Source organism: Panicum virgatum, chromosome 9K, assembly GCF_016808335.1.
Source record: "Panicum virgatum strain AP13 chromosome 9K, P.virgatum_v5, whole genome shotgun sequence".
Lineage (NCBI taxonomy): Eukaryota > Viridiplantae > Streptophyta > Magnoliopsida > Poales > Poaceae > Panicum > Panicum virgatum.
The window spans coordinates 37,776,507-37,790,296 of record NC_053144.1 but is presented as its reverse complement, the minus strand read 5'-3'; positions in this window follow the sequence as shown (position 1 = coordinate 37,790,296).

Below are 13,790 nucleotides of genomic sequence, written 5' to 3'. Positions count from 1 at the left end.
ATAAATGCAATTCTATTGTGCAGACACCTAGGGTGTCACATTGGCCAGGGCTAAGGTTAGTAGGGAAAGGCGTAGACGTGGTGTCTAGGCTGGACTATACCACTCAGTTGTCTGATAGTCCCACAGTTTGTAGAGGTAGCCGGCAGGTGGTGACAGCCATGTTCGAGCCTTTTAGTAATCCTCCACATTCGGATATCAGATAGAGCACATATTGGAACTATCGGTTTGCATAAGTCGGTCGATACCTTTAGCTCGAAGAATAACGGTGACGTGATCTCTTCTTCTAGGCATAGATTCTAGATATAGAAAGTCCTCTCTTCAGTCTTCTCCACACCGGCGCGTGTGTCCTTGGATGAACCTGAACATGTAGATAGCGTACTCACGTTCCTCAGTGGATACGATACCCTGGAATACTCTTGGGTGAAAGCTACAGTGGTATCCGTGCGCTTGCGGATTTTATTCGTGACGTTGCAAAATACCAACAAGCTTTCTGGCGCTGTTGCCGGGGAATGGTAGCTACATTATCTACGGACTCAGTCGCCCTCGTATCTTATTTTTTCTTTTTCTTTGATTCTACCTCAACCCCCGCTACCCATGGAGCAGCTATCCCTTTTATAGCTCTCTTCACCCAAGAGCGAGTTCTACGAGCCAGCACCCTCTGCTGACCCAATTCTTTCTACTAGCTATGAACTCGACTCAGGCTACATAGCCTTTGTTCAAGAAAATTCCTTTTCAGGAAGGGATTGTGAAAATCCCTACCATTGCACGAGTTCGAGCAAGTATGTTCATGCAAGAAAATTTCGGGCATGACACACGAAACTCTTAAATGGAAATTGTTTCCTTTTTCCCTTTCGGGAGAAGCGAAGCAATGGTACATTCGTGTCGTAGGCGGTGTGAATGGAAGTTGGATTGAACTTGGGACAGATTCTGTTCTGCATTCTTTCAGCTTTCACGAATATGCGCCTTACGAACGGAAATTTTAACTTTCCGTCAGAATGATAAGGAATCAATCGGTGTAGCTTGGGCTAGATTTACCTTATTGGTAAAATCAGGCCCAGACTTGTCATTACCCAAGCATTTATTGCTCCAGCATTTTTATGCTAGTCTTGACAAGGAGTCTGCACACCATCTCAATCTTACCTCTGGAGGATCTTTCGCTCATCTTACCACAACCGAAAGTAGGGAAGTCCTCGACAAAATCTTGGACAGAACCTCTTTCGTTTGTATCCACGAGCCAGTCGCCACAGAGCCCGAGATGCGTCAAACGGAGCCTTCAAAAATCGAATCGAAATCCCCTAAAAGCCAATCAGTAGATTCGATCTATGAGACCGCCCCTGTACATAAATCCGAAACATCAGAGGAAGAAGACCCTCTACCTCCGGAATTTCTCCGAAGTATCGAGCCAGATGTCTTTGAAGATTTCGGCAACTCCTCAAGATACTTCTGCCAGAAGTGACCACCAAGTCCTGTCACTCCTACGGATCCCTTAGAGGAGAATTTTCTTCGGGAGACAGTTTTAAGAGTTGACAACATTGATCAGCAACGAATGGCTGCAGGAAGGAGAGTCATCCGTATCTCCAATTTATCTAAACTCTCCCTCCACATCATTCCGTTGCTGTCTCCAAAATCAAAATGTGGATGCTCTCTATAGTCCGCTGTTGGAGCTAATCTCATGTCAGATGAGTTCGCCTTAGCTTTTATAGACAATTACAAACTCACTCCGACAGACAGACAGCTCAAGAGACCTTCAGGTACTCTTACAAGCAGCTACGGGATAATCACCGATGTGCCATTATGGCACAATGATGTTAAAATCCGTCTGAACTTCCATATCTTCGAAGATCTCAACTTCGACTTCTTGATAGGACATCCCCTTAAAGCTCTCTTTTCGGATGTTCCTAAGGACGGATGTTTAAACATCAAGTTAGGGAAGGACACGTTCCATATCCCCGTGGAATGAGCATTGACATGCTCAGTGGAAGATCTCCCTATTCCAGAGCCAATCGAGGAAATAATGGCCACTTCCACCTTCGAGTTTGTTGACTTGGGCCTCGAGGAGGATATCGAGGAAATGCCGGAAGAAGTCAGCGATGCAGAAGAAGAATCCTGTGAAACTTTTGAACTGCTCGCGACTGAGAAGCCATCACAACCTCCGATTGAGCTAAAGCCTTTACCTTCAGGGCTTAGATACACCTTTCTGAATAGCGATGTAGAGTCTCCCGTGATCATCAGCGACAAACTCTCGGAAGAAGAGACGAATAAGCTCATCGTTGTTTTAGAGAAGCATCGATCGGTCTTAGGCTATACCCTACAAGACATCAAGGGCATCAGTCCTGCCCTCTGCACCCACCGAATCCCATTGGATCCCGCAATAGCACCTTCTAGGGAACCCCAAAGAAGGTTGAACAATGCTATGAGGGAGGGGGTAAAGAAAGAGGTTCTTAAACTCCTAGATGCCGGAATTATCTATCATGTTCCGCATAGTGAGTGGGTAAGCCCAGTCCAAGTTGTGCCCAAGAAAGGAGGCATGACGGTGGTGGAAAATAGCAAGAACAAGCTAATTCCCCAACGAACCGTCACGGGATGGAGGATGTGTATAGATTACAGGAAACTCAATAAGGCCACTAAGAAGGATCACTTCCCACTACCTTTCATCAATGAGATGTTGGAGCGGTTGGCGAAGCACTCCTACTTCTGTTTCCTTGATGGTTATTCTAGTTACCATCAAATACCCATCCATCCCAAAGATCAGAGCAAGACCACGTTCACATGCCCCTATGGAACATATGCCTACCGACGAATGTCGTTTGGGTTATGTAATGCACCCGCGTCATTCCAAAGATGCATGATGTCCATTTTCTCCGACATGATCGAAGAAATTATGGAAGTTTTCATGGACGACTTCTCGGTCTATGGGACGACCTTCGATCATTGTCTAGAAAATTTAGACAGAGTCTTGCAGAGATACCAGGAGGACCTGATCCTCAACTGGGAGAAATGTTAGTTCATGGTCCGTGAAGGCATCGTTTTAGGACACTTAGTGTCCGAAAGAGGGATAGAGGTGGATAAGGCGAAGATTGAAGTCATTGAACAACTTTCGCCTCCCATCAATGTGAAAGGAATCATAAGCTTCCTTGGCCATGCCGGATTCTATTGAAGGTTCATCGCAAACTTCTCCTAGATTGCTAGACCCCTCACAAGTCTCCTAGCCAAGGATGCCCCTTTCCAATTCACAGATGAGTGCCATAAAGCATTTGAGACACTCAAAAAAGCACTCATCTCAGCTCCAATCATTCAACCCCCAGATTGGAAGCTCCCGTTCGAGATCATGTGTGATGCTAGTGATTACGCGGTGGGGGTCGTACTTGGTCAAACCAAGGATAAGAAGCATCACGCGATCACGTACGCAAGCAAGACACTCACTGGAGCTTAGCTCAATTATGCCACAACAGAAAAAGAGCTCCTACAGTTGTCTTAGCTATCGACAAGTTTAGATCCTATTTAGTGGTACCAAGGTCATCGTCTATACAGACCATGCCGCACTCAAGTACCTCTTCACTAAAAAGGATGCTAAACCAAGGTTGATCAGATGGATTCTTCTACTCCAAGAGTTTGATTTGGAAATTAAAGATAAGAAAGGAGTAGAAAATTCAGTGGCGGATCATTTATCACGCATGACCAATACGAATACTCAAGACCCGCCGATAAATGATTTCCTACGGGACAATATGCTTCTCAAAGTAATAGCTTTGCACCCCTGGTATGCGAATATCGTAAACTTCATGGTTTTAGGGTATATACCCCCAGGGGAAAGCAAAAAAAAAAGTTAGTGCATGAGAGCAGACACCACCTATGGGATGCACCATATCTGTACCGAGTCTGTGCAGATGGGTTACTCAGATGTTGTGTACCTACGGCAGAAGGACAAAAGATTATAGAGAAATGCCATGCAGCACCATATGGAGGTCACTATGGTGTATTTCGCACTCAAGCGAAAATCTGGTAGAGTGGTTTCTATTGGCCATCTATGTATGAAGATACAAAGAACTTCATCCGCAGATGTCCAAACTGCCAGAGCCATGGAGGGATCATAGCTCGCGATTCAATGCCCCTGAACTACAATCTTCAGGTCGAACTTTTTGATGTCTGGGGTATTGATTACATGGGACCTTTTATAAGATCCCAAGGATGCGAGTATATTCTGGTCGCCGTAGATTACGTCTCCAAATGGGTCGAAGCCATGCCATGCAAAGCCACTGATGCAAAGCATGCCCGTAAGATGTTCCATGAGATTATCTTTCCAAGGTTTGGCACACCACGGATGGTAATCAGTGACGGAGGGTCACACTTCATTGACTCAGCCTTCCGGAACTTTCTCAAGGAACTAGGGACAAGGCACAACATCGCGACTCCGTATCACCCTCAGACCAGCGGTCAAGCAGAAACATCTAACAAGCAAATCAAGAATATTCTGCAGAAGACCGTGAATGAGATGGGGAGGGGATGGAAGCTGAAATTACCGGATGCACTGTGGGCATACCGTACAGCATACAAGACACCCATTGGAATGTCACCCTATCAGCTTGTCTACGGGAAAACTTGCCACTTACCCGTGGAGCTGGAGCACAGAGCGCATTGGGCTATCCGGAAGTGGAACATGGATCTTAAAATAGCCGGAGAATATCAAAAGCGTCAAATCTCGGAATTGGAAGAATGGAGAGACAAAGCTTATCATAGTGCCTCGATTTACAAAGAAAGAACCAAGAGATGGCACGATAAGCGATTGAAGCCTAAGAACTTCAATCCCGGAGACAAGGTATTACTCTTTAATTCCAGGGTCAAGTTATTTGGTCATGGGAAACTATGAAGCGAATGGCAAGGACCGTATCACGTCATCGACACATCACCACATGGAGCCATCACGATACAAGATGACGATGGTAACGCCTATAAGGTAAACGGTCAACGACTCAAGCTTTTCCTATACCATAATAAAACTCTTGATGAGGAGATAGACGTGATTGACTTAGTTGATCCCGTACTTACATTCAAAAAGAGCCATATAGGCCAAAATGGTAGGTGGGCCAATCCTACCTCTCAAACTTATATCCCCACCAGTTGACCCGTGCAAGCTGGGGCCCACTGGGGCCCAGCCTGGGCCGGCCGACCTATGGGTCGACCGAATCTGGGCCAGCCCCAGTGAGGCCTAGCTTCGGCGCACGGCCTCCTTGACCCACCTAGAATCCAACTCCGTGAGGCGTGACGGCATTTCGCGACGAGAAAAGGAGTCTCGTACCCTTCTTCTTCTCTTCAGAAACCCTAAACTCCATACCTTGTTTCCATCTATTCCCCAAAATCTCCATTAGTTCCACCAGCATTTCATCACCATCAACCCATGGCCGGCAAGGGAGAATCCAAAACCGTAGCCACCACACCGGCCATGACTCCTCCAGCGACTCTTCCAGCAACCAACACCCCAACTCCTGCAACTCAAGCATCGATGGAAGATGTGGTGACTTTTGTGTAGCCTCTGGCCATGATCCACGCCTGGAGAATAGGCGTCTCGAGAACCAGCTTGCGGAGAGGAAGATCGAGGTGGAAGAGCTTCGGGATGACTTACATATTCTGCGGAGAGGATTGAGCGCTAAGATGAAGCACTTGTTTGAGGCTACGGGTCACAATGACCTCTATTAGGAGTCACTTCCTAAGAAAGGTCACTATCATAGGTTTAGTTGGGTGCTAGTCTTAGTCGAGTCATTTAGGTTTAGGTCAATCTAGTCATGCCCAGGTCTTTATTTCATCAAGATTTGTGAACTTTGGCTCCCCGGTGTTAATGCCAGCAGAGCCCCATTATCTTTCATATTTGGTTTGTTTTGTCTATGATCGAAGAGCGGGTCGAAAACAAGTGTGGGGGAGGGGAGATCCCATGACGCTACACATCCACGATCACATTCACACATCACATGCACCTCCCGCTCTGACTCATGAGTTTGCACTACCTCACTTGTTTCCTCCCTTCAGCGTTTCTAAACATGAGCATATCTTTTCAAATCCTTGAACCTGTTTAAGAATTTTGCTAATAAGAGCTCTTGATAAATGCCTTGCTAATAAGTTTGTGAATCATATTTTATAGGACCCATGATGCTTAGTTATTGACTAATGTGACATGTCTGGTTAAAGTTGTTCGTCTCTTTCATGTTGACCAGTATGGGATTTTTAGTTAAAAAAATGAAAACTAAGTTCTTGGTTCTTATCTCTTTATCCACCATGCTACCAGAGCCATATAAAAATCCCATGCTATGTCTCTCGGCTACATGATTGAGCTTGATCAAATTTTGTGACCCATCATGGTTCTGCTCTGTTTACGCACTTGATTTAAGGTTTTATGTTCAGATGAATCTTGTGCTCCTTAAACACTGTCTGACAATGTTACCAAGAGAGAGAGAGAGAGAGAGAGAGAGAGAAGATGGCATGCCAAAGAAGCATGACCCAGCAAATAAAATCAGACATGAAAAGAAGCACATATTTATCTATGCACTAACCTGATCAGTCGTAAATATGAGTATACACCTGTGGATCCAATCTTTGATCTTGCAACAGATTTGGGCCAAGCAGACGACATTCTACCTCATCCATCGAAACTCCATCTATACCATCAGAGCCGGTGAGGTAAAATAAGGATAAATGCTGGTAAGAGGCTACGAACGACTCTGAGAGACCCATGGAGGAGAGTAAGACCATGAACAATTTTATAATAATATTTTTCAAAATCCCCAAGTCTGGCAACATGACAGGATGACACTTGAAGCCAAGATCATTCTGTTCTTCAACAACTCAAGATATCATGATAGACACATTCAAGTTCACAAGCAAGAGCAATGTATGAAATAACTTTTGTGCAGGATATTCTATCAGGAAGCTATCGGCTCACATTAGTCCTGACCTTTACTCGGGACGAGCAAAGGGCCAAGTGTAGGGGATCTTGTTGACGGTCATTAACGACCAATTTTGACCGTCAACTCCTGCACAAAAGGGAACCACAAAGTGGAATAAATGCTAGCATAGGGTTTATTTATTAACAAATTCCACATATGGTGCTTGAGAATGTGTGTAGGTGGTTTTGAACTAATTTCGCAGGTTTCAAGTACACTTTGGCCCGACATAAATCGCAGAAATTATCAGAGCACCGATTCAGGCTCAAATGGACCAAGTGTAACCCAAGAACCCAGTTCAGACCACTCAAGACAGGCCAAGCCCAACTGAGTTAAGACAAGGAGGCCTAGGACAGCCTGCTGGAGGAAGCTGGGGACGGTTGGCCCACCTGGCAGGCCGACCGACCTACTGGTCGGCCGACCAGGCCCATGGGCCCCACCGCCTCAGCTTCGACATGTGGCACCTCCCTGCTGGTTGCTTAAGTCAGTTCCAGGTGTTTCAGCCCGTGTCTCCCTCCTATAAATACAAGGGGAGGGGGTAGAGGAATGGACACACACACACATCAGACCCTCTCAACTCACCTTTCTCCCTTGGAGCTTGAGGCCTTCATCCTAGATGCTTATGTAGACTAGGAGGTGTAGAAGAAGAGGAGGAGAGTGAGGAGGAGTCGGGGGAAGTGCCGGGTCTGTCGGCACTTTTCTCCGCTTGTACCTCGACGGATGCTTATTCGGTTGTAAGTGTTCGAGACTTAATTTGTTTGTTTATTTGGAATTAGAGTTTAGATCGCAAGTTATCATCTCTGCCTTATATTAGTTGATGTGTATACTAGCGAGTAGCATTTGATCTTAGCTTAAGACCCCGGATAGAAAAGGGTAGTCTTGGCCAGGGCTAAGGTTAGTAGGGAAAGGCGTAGACGTGGTGTCTAGGCTGGACTATACCACTCAGTTGTCTAAGAGTCCCATGGTTTGTAGAGGTAGCCGGCAGGTGGTGACAGCCCCGTTCGAGCCTTTTAGTAATCCTCCACGTTCGGATATCAGATAGAACACATATTGGAACTACCGGTTTGCATAAATCAGTCGATACCTTTAGCTCGAAGTATAACGGCGACGTGATCTCTTCTTCTAGGCATAGATTCTAGATATAGAAAGTCCTCTCTTTTGTCTTCTCCACACCGGCGCATGTGTACTTGGATGAGCCTGAACCTGTAGATAGTGTAATCACGTTTCTCAGTGGATACGATACCCTAGAATACTCTTGGGTGAAAGCTACAGCGGTATCCGTGCGCTTGCGGATTTTATTCGTGACGTTGCAAAATACCAATAGCCACCAAAGAAGATCAAGTTAGTAATTAGCTTGTTAACTAGGTCAAACAATAAGGTTATATGGAGTTAGGCCCTCTTTCCCTATTACCTCTTCTCTCATGGTGTGTCTGGTAGAATGGTTCTAGATCTGGTGGAAGCTTTACCATTCCTTGGATTCGATATCCCAGGTATACTCCCTGGTGAAAGCTACAATCGGTCTCTATGCGCTTGGGGAGTAATTCATATAGGCTTAGGAGTTCCAACAGTTGGTGCCACTGGGTGGTTGGCCGACCACCCTGGTCAGCCGACCAGCCCATGGGCTGGCCTTAGCTCATCCACGTGGAGATGTCTCATTGGCTCACTATGTTAGTTCTACAAGGATTGGCAACAAAAGGCTCTCCACTCGGCCATGGCTCCCTCCTATAAATATGAGGGGAGGTGTGAGAAATGAACACACACACACACACACACATACACTGACATCTCAAGGAAGCTCTCTTGCATTAGTCCATAGGTTAGAGGAGTATAGGTGAAGTCTAGGAGTAATCGAGTCTCCGGAGTAGCTCAGGAGTTCTGGTATGGGTCCTTCTCTAGTTCTCTCATGTAATTCTTGGTTATTTGTAATAGATTTAGACTATGGTTACCGATATCTTCTTGAAGTATGTTTGGAGTATTCAGATTTATATTTCGTGATCTGGTTGCGTTATCATTCGATGCTTGCATTGTGTGATCGCGTTGTGCTTGCGATGATTGACATATTAGCTTTAGAACTCTGGCAACTATTCCAGTATTCGTATGTTTGCTCTAATGTGATGTCTGTCCATCCGAAGGTTGGGGGCTTCGCGCGGGATACTAGAGTGCCACTTGCTAATGTAGACATGGTGTTTAGATTAGTTAAGTGTTGCTGGATGACACCCTTTCCCACGGTTTGTAGAGGTAACCGAATGGTGGTGATAGCTCTGTCCGTGCCTAGTAATCCTCCATGTTTTGATTGGAAGGTAGGAGGTGCATTAAGTTGCATGGTTGGTCGGGCTTCTCCTGTCAGCTATAGGAGCAGTCTCCCTATTGTACCAATTTAATCTTCTATTGATCTAACCATAAGATAGCATAGATATAGCTAACCTACCACTTTTGACTCGAGCTCTAACTTCTTCCTTTCTCTCTGCCTATAGAATATATTTTATTGTTGAGGGTAGTTCGTGTGTGTGTCGCACTACCTCCTACCAGTTATTTATCTTACCCCTATTTATGCATTTGAATATCCAATCTCGATCAGTTCATTAACTAGTCTATGTACTTCCATTTGCCGCTTTCTCTGTGGAAATATAAATGACACCCCGGTATACTCTAGGGTAAAATACTGCAGTGGTATTCCGTGCGCTTGCGGATTTATTCATGGTTCATGAAATACCTGCCACCCCCTTTGTGTCTGGGGGCGTCATCACTGTTCAATCAGTGGTGATGTGATGAGGACATGACACCTTCGGATATGACCATTGATTACTTGGTGAGATCGTTTCAACATTTGCATAGTAACTTTTGGTACAACTCACTTAGTTCCAAATGTACATGTTTCTATTTGATTGAAGGTACAATTGTGTTTCAAAGTGCAAGCTCATCAAAGTCTAACATTCGGTTCGGCAGCCCAACAATGCTTCTTCACCCTTGGGACCCCGGCCCAAGTAGGAGCATGCCACAAGGATGTGGACAACACCTTCGGGATGGCCCAAGACATCCTCCACCTTGGCCACACCTTAGGAGACCAGCAAGGGTGCCCCAGCCAGGTGGAGGCCCAAACCGATTCGACTTTGTTTTAGTTTCGGACTCCAGGAATAGCCCGCACTAAAACAGATGCCCAGGTTGCATACGGAGTCGGAGTTGGACATTCTTTATATGGATGGAAAGATAATTTCAAGACGCTTCCAATGGCACTGGTTTTAGGCTGAAATTCATCTGGAGTCGATAGGAATCATCTACACAAGTTGACGTCCAGTTTCTATTCTGACGCTGCGACGCCATCTTTCATTCTTTGGGTCTTGTATCATGTTGGAGCCCATTATGGGTGCGTCCAGAGGGTCTTGCACGACCCTAGAGTCTTTATAAACAGCAGCCGCCACACCATTAGGGTCTGGGTTTTGCTTAAGTTATTCTGTCAAGAACAATTCGCCGCTAGATTGGTTTGTGAGACCCCAACTTGTGAGATTAATTATTCATCTGCAGAGTCACTTCAATTGAGCTGCGTTCTTTTGAGTAAGATTGCAGGGTTGGATCTTGTTGACCTGAAGCCGGATCAATGTGTCGCTCTCCGAACACAACGATAGTTATCCAGAACCTGACGGAAGATCGGGACCCCCTGTTCCCATCATGGCGTTGGTAGGCACCAACAATCTATAGCTGAGTTCCAGACAATCTGAATAGTTCCTGCCACAGAGAGCAGGTAAACACTTTATCTCTATTCGAGATGATAGCTTCTGGCAGTCCATGAAGTTTGAACACCTGATCCATAAACACCAGAGCCACTTAATATGCAGTAAAAGGATGTGCTAGGGGTATGAAGTGGGCATATTTGAAAAAAAATTTCTACCACAACCAGAATACAATTATAGTTGAGAGAATGTGGTAGTCCTTCAATAAAGTCCATGGAGATCACTTTCCAGGCAAACTGGGGAACCGGCAAAGGTTGCAATAGCCTGGGGTATTTGACCCTCACACTTTTGGCCTGTTGACAGACTTGACAGGAGGTGACAAAAGTTTTGATCATCTGTTTCATCTTGCTCCACAAAAAAATACTCTTAATTCTGTGATATGTGACTAGAAAACCAGAGTGCCCCCAAATAGCACTGGAATGTAAAGCTTGCACAATTTGAGTTTGCAATGAGAGATCTAGGGGAATAACCACCCTCCCTTTGTATCTAATGAGACCTTCTTTCAGCTCAAAAGAATCCAGTCTGTTGCAATTTGGTTGTTTTAGGATACTTGGTATAACTGTCCACAACAGCCTGCAGCCAGACTGGTTAGAAGAAAGCATGGCCAATATCTCCAGATTATTTTGAGGATGCACCCTGGATATAGCATCTGCAGCCTTGTTCTCTATTCCTTTCTTGTATACTAGCTTGTATTGAAGGTCCATTAATTTAGTCAATGCTTTGTGTTGTCATGGTGTATTCAGTCGTTGGTCATCTAAGTGTGTCAACCTTTTCTGATCAGTTTTGAGAATGAATACCCCTTGCTGCCGGTAAGATCTCCAGTGCTCAATTGCTAAGAGAATAGCTAGACTTTATTTTTCATAGGTGTTGAGTATTTTAGCATCACGAATAAATCTGCAAGCGCACAGATATCGTTGTAGCTTCCACCTCAGAGTATTCCAAGGATTTATCGAATCCACAAAGAACGTGTGTACACTCTCTTCAATTCTAGTCGATCCAAGGACACACCAAGGTAGGTTGAAGGGGAAGGAGGATTCCTAAAATAGCACTATAGGTGAGTTAAAGGTCGATCTCTCGGGCACAATACTCGCTTCGGGCACCGGCTTACAACTCATCTGCCAGTCGACTCCGGCCAACAGCTCTACGCTATATTCCAACATGGAGGATTACAAATGACCAATAGGGCTGTCACCACCTATGGCCTACCTCTAACAAACCTTGGGATATAAGGCAAACGAAGGATAACCCCTAGCCTAGACACCACGTCTACAATATTGATTACTACTGCAATCTAACTACGTATGTCGACCCGTAGCAAACTACAACACTCTGTATGAATACAGAGCGACGAAACCGCAAGTAAGAGAACTGACCTCACTCAACTACAAGCACTACTAGCATCTACTATACCAAGTAAAATACTAGAGATAGGAACCACGAATACTTACTAAAACCCAAAGAATGTAGCAGCATCCGTAGAGGTACAAGCTGGGGCAGAGTGCCGACACCCCGGCACTTCTCCTAAACTACTCCCTCACTCTCATAGAGGTATAATTTGGAGAAAAGCGTGGAAGACTGGCGCATCTCCTGAGTACCTCTACCTCTAACCTATGCAAGGCTGCTCTAAACCAAGAGAAGGCTTGAAGTTGAGCACTTGGTGGATGTCTTCTCAAATGGAGCCCCTCCTCTACTATTTATAAGAGGGAGCCACGGGCTTGCATAGCGTGGAGCTGCAGCTGTGCCTCTTGGAACTGACATAAGGAGCCAATGGGAAGCTGCCACGTCAAAGGGGGTAAGTCTGTGCTGTAGTGGGCTGGTCGGCCGACCAGCATGGTCGGCCAACAGCCCATCAGCTCCAACCACCCCCAATTTTGGTATTTGGGCTGTCCTGGTGTCCCTTGTCCTAATGCCATGGGGCATGGCCAGTCGTACACTAGTTTGCTTTGGTCTTTGGGCTTGTTTTGATCCATTCGAGCTTGAACGACACGCTCTGATTAGTCTGCGGTCTGACTGGTCATGGCAGAGTCCAAGTACAACTTGTATTTTTCATAGGTTTAGATCTTGTAATAGGATTTTTTGAGGGACAAGTCCACTCCACTCTATAAATATAAAGGGCCACGGCCGATTGAGATAAAGAAAACCTTATAAATACATTTATCTTTCATTGTCTTTACCTTTTATCTTTACCCTAGCTTTTCCCACCACGACATGGTGTTCTTCCTACGTCTCCAAGACGTTTGAGGTCGCCCTAGCTTGCCTGCCGAGCCTAGGGCAACCCAAGGTGCGCCTGCCCGACGGGGTCTGTTGGTACTTTGTAACATCACGAATAAAATCCACAAGCGCACGAATACCGATGTAGCTTTCACCCAGGAGTATTTTAGGGTATCGTATCCACTGAGGAACGTGAGTACATTACCTACGGGTTCAGGCTCATCCAAGGACACACACTGGTGTAAGAGAGATAGGACAGAGAGGACTTCCTAAGATTTAGAATCTATGTTTAGAGGAAGAGATACTTCGCCGTTATACTTCGAGCTACCGGTTTCGACTGGCTTAAACAAGCCAATAGCTCTAGTAGTAATGCTCTATCCAATATCCGGACATGGAGGATTACTAGGGCTCGAACAGGGCTGTCACCACCTGCCGGCTACCTCAACAAACCATGGGACTATCAGACAACTAAGGGGTATAGTCTAGCCTAGACACCACGTGTACACTATTCCGTACTAATCCTTACCCTGATCAAGATTATCCTTCTCTATCTAGAGTCTTAAGCTAGGATCAAATGCTACTCTAAGCATACACTCAACTAATATAAGGCAGAAGAAATAACTTACAACTAAACCCTAATTCTAAATAAGAAAGTCTCGAACACTTACAACCGAATAAGCATCCGTCGAGGTACAAGCGGAGAAGAGTGCTGACAGACCTGCCACTTCCCCCGACTCTCCCTCATTCTCTTGTAGAGGTACAAATTGGAGAAGAGCGTCATTATTGGCTCCCCTCCTGACTACCTCTACTCCTAAACTCTCTAAGACAACTCTCACTCAAGTGAGAACTCAAGAGAAGAGTGAATTATTGATGGTGCGATGTGTGTTAATTTGAGCCCCTTCCATATATATATATATAT